Below are 7,470 nucleotides of genomic sequence, written 5' to 3'. Positions count from 1 at the left end.
CTCAGCTTCAGCTTGAACTTGCATATGAGTAGTTGGTGGTCTGTTCCACAATCAGCTCCTGGCCTAGTTTTCACAGCTGACATTGAGCTTCTCCAGCGGTTCCTTCCACAGATGTAATCGATCTGATTGCTATGCATACCATCAGGTGAAATCCATGTGTATAACCTGCATTTGTGATGGAATACTTATTTCTTGGTTACTTTAAAAGTCTTTGGGGATTAAAGATGAGAGAAATAAATTTCCTTTTAATTCTATATATGATGTGTACAATTTGGATTCTGAATCAAAAAGAGCAATTTACAGATTATTTTTAGGGTACATAAATGTGACTGAACTATTACCTACCATAAAGCAAACAAATAATCTTTCCCTTTCTAAAATGAAAACCAGAATTTAAATATAAATTCTAGAAGAGAAATGAGATAGAATACCATTATCTTATTTATTTAGCTAAAGTTTTTTTAGTATTGAAATTTGTATACATATATTGCCGTACTGGAATTTGTATACATATGTAGTTGTTATGTGCTATGAAGTTCGCTATTGCCCATAGCCACCCTATGAACATTGGCTCTGAACCCTGACCTAATCCTGAGCCAACCGTACCATCTTTGACATGCCAAAGTCACTATGTCTCTCCATCTCATCGAGGGTCTTCCTCTCTGAGCTGACTTTCCAAAGGACAGCATGTCTGATAGCATGCCCAACGTTTGTGAGACAGAGCTTCAAAATCCTTATCTCCAAGGAACAACCAGGTCTCATTTTCTCCAGGACAAACCTGTTTGTCTTTTGGTATGTTCAGCACTTTTCTTCATCATTGTAACTCAATGGCAGTAATTATTCTTCTTCCATCCTTACTGTAAGCATAAAGTTTTGTAAATTATATGGTAAATTCAAATGATCTCTTTAATAAAGGGAAAGTTGAAGACTATATATGTTATATATATTATCCTTCTACAGAAAAAAACCTCTAGAAGCTTGAACTCCTTACCTTTGGATCAGGCTCATTACTGACCATCTGTTGTGTTTCTGAGGCTGTAAATCAGAAGGAAGATACTGCTCATTTTTCTTCCTCAGAGTTGCTGGTGGATTTGAACATGCAGAGAGGTATATACTTTGGGTTATCAGGGCAGCTCCCTACAAACTGCATCACTGGAACTACCAGTTAAAATACCAGCTAACTCTGTGGGACTTGTCCATTCCTGCCCAGCTCTTCAGTCCCAACTCCAACTGCAGACTATATTCAGTCTGTGTTTCAGCTTTGGTTTAAGTACCTCCCGAACTTCACATGAGACCACATCTCTCCCCTCCCCCAACCCCCACCATATGAAGAGCATTCTCTTTACATTAAAAATACTTTTTCCTTAATCTGTTGTTACAAATTGCAGAACATTCATAGACCTGCATCATGAAAACATAAATTTCTCTTACCCATGACACTAAAGGTCATCTTGGTGAAAACTTAGGGATTCCAACAAATAAATAATCTTTTAGCTAAGCTATATAATAACCTTTAAAATTTGCTGAGTGAGTGGCCTCACTGAAACCAGAGAAGATGGTTTCCTTATCCATAAATTTTCTTTTAAATGTATTCTTCCACAAAACAACAAAAACATTCTGCTTCAAGATTGATAAGCATACACTGTTCCTTGAACTTTAAGTTTTTTAGGACCAAGACTCATCTTGTCTTTCAACTGTTAGGCAAACTACGTAAATGCCAAGCAATCAGAAATTTTGTTCTAACATTCCAGGTAATTTTATATACAAATATTATGAGAATCTAAACACGTTTGCCAATTGCAACTTGTTAAACCCAGAGAGTCTATTAGTGGTATTCTGAATTTTGTTTATTTGTTTGTTTATTATAGTATTTTTAGTGGGATTATTTGTCACATTTCTGTTTTCTAAGTACACAATGCACCCTGTGTTAACAGTGGTATGCTGAGTTTAGTTGCTCCTTGCACCTTGTCCCTGCACATGACATAATGCCTCAACATTGCAGGCACTCTGTAACTGATTGTCAAGTGGCTCATTGATTGAACTATCTTTGTTGCCAGCCCTTTAGGTATGGAGCAATGAAAACCTGGAATGAAAAGATTGCTATGAGAAGATAGAGCATACTTGTTACCCTCTCTGAGAAATGATTTATGTTTTACTTTTTTTCAAGTAGTCTTGTGTTGTTGTTTCCCAGTTAATACTGAACATCCTCCTTACTGAGGCCTTATTGCATGCAAAAGAAACTCTAGTAATCTAATGGTTAAGCAAACTCCAAGAGAGAAAATTCTAATCCTCCACTTGTTCCAAGCAAGAAATGTGGACAATTACCTACCATGTGATTTATAGCTTATGAAAACCCACTAGAAGATCATCTATCAGTTGGCTCTGATTCAAAGCCAAAGAGTTATTATTATACTGAATTAGACTTATGGAAATACTCAAAGATTCACTGTATTTCTTTTTCTTGAATAAACTGTAATCTAAATAGTAGCAGAATTGAAAACATGAAAATTATGTTAATAAAAACATAATCTTACACAAACTGAATGTGTTTGCCTGCCAAGACCAGGAAGTTAGAAAGGTCTTTTAGATTGTTTTTATTTTCTTTGTTTTAAGCTTTTTTAATTTTTAAAATACTTCTTTCTTAGAAATGTTTCATTTCAACCTCATTTTCATTGAGTGAAAATGAAAATGAAGGGGAATGGACAGAAGCATTTATCAGGAGAGAGTCAGGATACATTTACTCCTGCTACCACATGGGATTGCTTCCAAGTCAAAGCCTCACAGTATACTCCTTACCCTTGTCACCTTTTATAGGGTAACAAGTCCAACATTAATTAGTCCTCCCTGCCACCTTAGTGACACATTTCCTGAACTTTCTTGCCTCGATATTCAGCAGTGAAAATGAAATGTGAATAGAAAACGCTGAGTGAAGATAATGAAGACTTACATCTACTCTCTAAAGAAAAAGTAAAAAAAACCCTTCTGCTCATGTAAGACTACTGTAGCAGGCAAAGCTTAGCAAAAAATTTACAGATCCATTTTGCTTTTAGCCTTACTCACTTTAAAAAGGGGCATTTATTGAAAGCTAATAAATACTAGAATCATAACTAACATTGGAGATGTAGCACAATTTAGAAAGCATTTCTTTCCCTTTTTGAGCTTTGAGCCTGGGTAGCACAAATGTGTTGCTCTTGACTATTAGTCTATTGATGCTTCTCAATGGGAAAGAAATGTGGCAGTGTAAATATTGAAGTTTATTGGACACTTTTTCAACTTATTGTCCTGTAAGGTAGATAGGAATTGCAGTAGGTAGTAGTATTGTTTTTAGTAGTGCTTCATTGACTATGCAAATGCATTTAACTGTGTAGATCACAACAAATTGTGGCTAACCTTGAGAAGAGTAGGAATCCAAGTACACTTGACTGTGCTCATGCAAAACCTATACTTGGGCCAGGAGGCAGTTGTCAGAACCAAGCAATGAAACACTTCGTGGGTCAAAATTAGTAAAAGACTGTGTCAGGGATGCATCCTATCTCCATACTTTTCCAATCTATGTCTGGAACACATCATTCGAGAGACTGGGTTTCAAGAGGAGGATTATGGCATCAGAATTAGAAGAAAACTTGTCAACAACCTGCGCTGTGCAGATAATACAACCTAGCTTGCTGAAACTCAGGAAGACCTGAAGCATTTGCTGCAAAAGTTGACGGCAGTCTTCAATATGGATTGAAGCTCAAGATCAACAGAGATTCTCACCACTTGGCCCATTGGCAGCACCATGATTGATGGAGAAGAGATTGAGATGGTTAACATTTTCTACTTACTCAGCTCCATAATCAATACTCTTGGCCACAAAGCCCCAGTAGTCAAGAAATTAAAAAGATTAATTGCATTGGGGAAGTATACTGTCAGGGACTTCTCTAGAGTGCTGAGGAGCAATGATATCAGTCTAGAGACTAAAGTGCATCTGATCCAGGCTTTAGTCTTTGCAATTAAATGCTATATATCGTATAGCTGGGCAGTAAGTAAGGATGACATTGGAAGAACTGATTACTTTTTGTTATGGTGATGAAGAAGAGTATTGAACATACCATGGACAGCCAGGAGAACAAAAAGGTTTGTATTGGAAAGGGTGAAACCAAGGTTCTTCTTGGAGACAAGGATTCTGAAGCTCCATATCACTTACTCTGGGCACATAGCCAGGAGTGACCAGTCATTGGAGAAGAACATCATGTTTAAAAGGGTGGAGAGACAGCACAAGAGAAGATCTTGGATGAAATGGATTGACACAATAACTGGAATGATAGGATTAGGTGTGTTGGAGTCAGTAAAATTGGCTCAGGATAGGACAAGGTTCAGATCTGTTGTACACAGGGTCACTATGGAGTCACAGGTAACTTGATGCCACAAAACAAAAATAGTAGTTCAGGAAACTGTGGTCAAAAGGACAGGATGCTCTTAGGACACAAAGATAGTTAAACTTCATGTCACATAATTTGGGCATATTGTTAAAAGGGGCTGGTTCTTGGGAAAGGACATCATGATTGGAAAGGTGAAAGGTGAGAAAAAGAGGGAAAGACCCTCAATGAGAAGAACTGACGCAGTGACTGCAATGGTAGGCTTGAACAAGTCAGAGAAAGTGAGGATGGTACTGGATAGGACTGGGTTCAGATCCATCATTAATAAGGTCGCAGGGAATCCTGGTTGACTAGACTCCACTTAACAACAACAATTTGAAAGATCATTTGTTCTCATTCTCTTTGAAGCAAGCTCTGATCAATTTTATTAAAGGAAAATATTGTGTGATTTATTTTTCACCAGTCTGTTTTGGCATGCTTGCAGTATTAGGATCACTTCGATCAATGATAACCACTGCACATATTCTATAGCATTTCTGTAGTCTGTGTTCGATACTACTGCTCCTCTAGTAATAAACATTAGTTTGAATTTCCTCAACGCCATGCAGTTGCTGCTAAGGATAACCAGTGTTGTTTTGCTTTGTCTGATAATCTTCAGAGTTTATGTGTACCCTCAGCATCAATTTTCTAATTTTCATAATGAATTGGAGCTTAGAGTTGACTGATTTCTGCAACTTTTTTGTCTTTGCAACCTCATTTTACTGTCTTAGGTGTGAAAATGCTTCCAAACAAGAGCAGTCACCTAGATATCTAGAGAGAGAGACACAAAATTTATTTGATTTCTGAGGGTGTAATTAACCAATAAATCAATAGCTACTAATCTGTAAATTTGCATGGTAATTAATACAGTTATAAATGAAATACAGCAAATATCTCTTTAGGTCTACAATTTAATTTAGCTCAATAGATAAAAAATATAGGTTTAAGCTTTCACACTATAATTAATTCAACTTGAACTCTTTTGGTCGGAATATACAAATGGTCTTTTTTTTAAATAATGCACAATCATTTTGTCATATTTCTTTTACTTTTGGATGTTCCTTTACAATTCTCATTTCCATCTTTTAAAACTAAGGTTTTTAAACTGGCTGTTTTTACTTAATGTTAAAATTATTGTTGTTATTATGATGTGGTGTCAAGTTGTCTGCTACCCATATTGTCGCCGTCCTGAACTAGTCTGTCTCACTGACTCCAACACACCTTCCCCTGTAACCGTAGTTACTGTATCAATCCCTCTCATCCAGGGTGGGTCTTCCTCTCCTGTGCTGTCTCTCCATTCTTCTGAGTATGATGTCCTTTTCCAAGGACCAGTTGGTTCCTCCTGGCCACATGTCCAAAGTATGTGAGAATTCCAGTTACATAGTTTTGGCTCACTATATTTCTTTCTCACATCTCAAGTTGGGTTTGTCGGGTTTCTTTTTTCAATTTTAGGGGTTGCATTATTTCATAGCATAAATTTTCTGTTATTCAACTTGAACTAAATCATTACTAATATTTCTGTATTTTCAAGTAAATGATAATAAATATAACAATTAAAATGTTATATGATATTACAGTGCCTTCTGAACACTAAAGGAATGTGAAAGTTTAATTCATAATAACTTTGTGTAAGCGGTATTTATTATATATATGGAATGTTGTTGTTGTTACGTGCCGTGGAGTTGTTTGTAACTCATAGCGACCCTATGAACAATAGCTCTAAACTCTGCTCTGTTCTGTGCCAATCTCATTGTCTTCAACATACTCATCCCGATTGCCCCAATCATTCAATCAATCCATCTCCCAGAGGGCCTTCCCCTCCTGCACCTGCCCTCCAGCTTCCCAAGCATGATGTCCTTCTCCAAGGACTGGTCCTTCCTTACAACATGACCAAAGTATGTCAGACAAAGTCTCAGAATCCTTGCCTCCAAGGAGCAGCCCGGTTTAACCCTCTCCAGGATGAATCTGTTTGTTTTCTTTGCAGTCCATGGTACCCTCAGCACTCTTCTCCAACACCAAAGCTCAAAGGCATCAATTCTCCTTCTATCCTCCCTTGTCATTGTCCAGTTCTCTGACACATAACAAGTGATTGAAAAAACCATGGCCTGTACCAGATGCACCTTACTCTCTAGAGACACAGCATTGATCATCAGTACTTTAGAGAGGTTCCTAACAGCAGACTTTTCCATCATAATACATCTTTTAGTTTCCTGGCTGCTTGTGCCAAAGTGTTGACTGTGGAGCCAAGCAGACTAAAGCTGTGAACAATCTCAATCTCTTCACCATCCATCCTGATGCTGCCAATTGGTCCAGTGGTGAGACTCTTTGTCTTCTTGACATTGAGCCTCAATCCATATTGTAGGCTGCAGTCCCTGACCCTCAGCAGCAAGCGCTTCAGGTCCTCCTCAGTTTCAGCAAGCGGGGTTGTGTCTACATAATACAGATTGTTGATAGATCTTCCATCAATCCTGATGCCGCGTTTCTCCTCATAGAGCCCAGCCTCCCGGATGATCTGTTCTGCATAGAGGTTGAAAGGTATGGAGACAGGACACACCCCTGGCGTATGCCCTTCCCAATTTTGAACCATGCAGTGTTTCCTTTCTCTGTTCTGATGACTGCTTGTTGGTTCAAGTATAAGTTTCATATTAGCATGATCAAATGTTCTGGGATTCCCACTCTTCTGAGAGTGAGCCACAGTTTGTTATGGTCCACATACTCAACGCCTTTGCATAATCAATGAAGCACAGATAGACATTCCTCTGGTACTCCCTACTTTCAGCCAAGATCCATCTAACATTAGCTACAACCTGCTTTTTAAAAATCGATGATTCATTTATTATGGAGGTTATTTGAACTCTATAGTTCCACAATCATCAAGTGCTCAAACGCTGACTTAGAGGTTGATGGAACCTATTAGATGCCCCCTAGGAGAACAATGTGGAAGTTGGAAACTCCAGGGGGCCATTGTATTCTGTCCTGTAGGTTGAGGAAATATGTAATAATGTCAATAGCAGCAGAGTCTTGCAAAAAAAATTCTTAGTATGTGAATTCAGAATGAATAAAATTTCTATTT

This window comes from Elephantulus edwardii, unplaced genomic scaffold (genome assembly GCF_000299155.1).
Source record: "Elephantulus edwardii isolate Elephantulus edwardi_28Jun2011 unplaced genomic scaffold, EleEdw1.0 scaffold00229, whole genome shotgun sequence".
Lineage (NCBI taxonomy): Eukaryota > Metazoa > Chordata > Mammalia > Macroscelidea > Macroscelididae > Elephantulus > Elephantulus edwardii.
This window is presented reverse-complemented; position numbering follows the sequence as displayed.